This window comes from Sardina pilchardus, chromosome 22, assembly GCF_963854185.1.
Source record: "Sardina pilchardus chromosome 22, fSarPil1.1, whole genome shotgun sequence".
In the NCBI taxonomy this organism is placed as follows: Eukaryota; Metazoa; Chordata; class Actinopteri; order Clupeiformes; family Clupeidae; genus Sardina; species Sardina pilchardus.
In genome coordinates, this window is record NC_085015.1 from 5,196,065 (window position 1) to 5,196,309 (window position 245).

A 245-nucleotide genomic window follows, 5' to 3' on the forward strand; every position below is an offset into this window, starting at 1 on the left:
TGTGTTTCATTTCTTGTGTACACCGGAAAGCAATTTAAATTCCAGGCCAAGGCTAGGCAGAGTGCAGCACTCTATTCGGTTGTTCAAGGTGGACTACCCCAAAAAGAAAAGAAAAGAAACGCTAGCATGCTAGAAGGCCTTTTCCCAGTGAGTGCTAGCTGTGCTGTGCTGTGCTGTACTGTATAGGCTGCAACTCTTAATTAGCAGTAAGGCCACTCACACCAAGTGCCCTACTCACTTGGACT

The 245-nt window shown here is 46.5% G+C and overlaps 1 protein-coding gene across 1 annotated transcript in view; it reads left to right on the forward strand.

The window, feature by feature from the left end:
• LOC134070314 (tryptase-2-like) overlaps nt 1–5 on the forward strand; it is an 8,253-nt gene extending 8,248 nt beyond the window's left edge. The window contains exon 6 of the mRNA XM_062526629.1: nt 1–5. This exon is cut by the window's left edge and continues 433 nt beyond it. The gene's annotated coding sequence lies outside the window, so the exon portion shown is untranslated.
• Nucleotides 6–245: the final 240 nt, after the last annotated feature.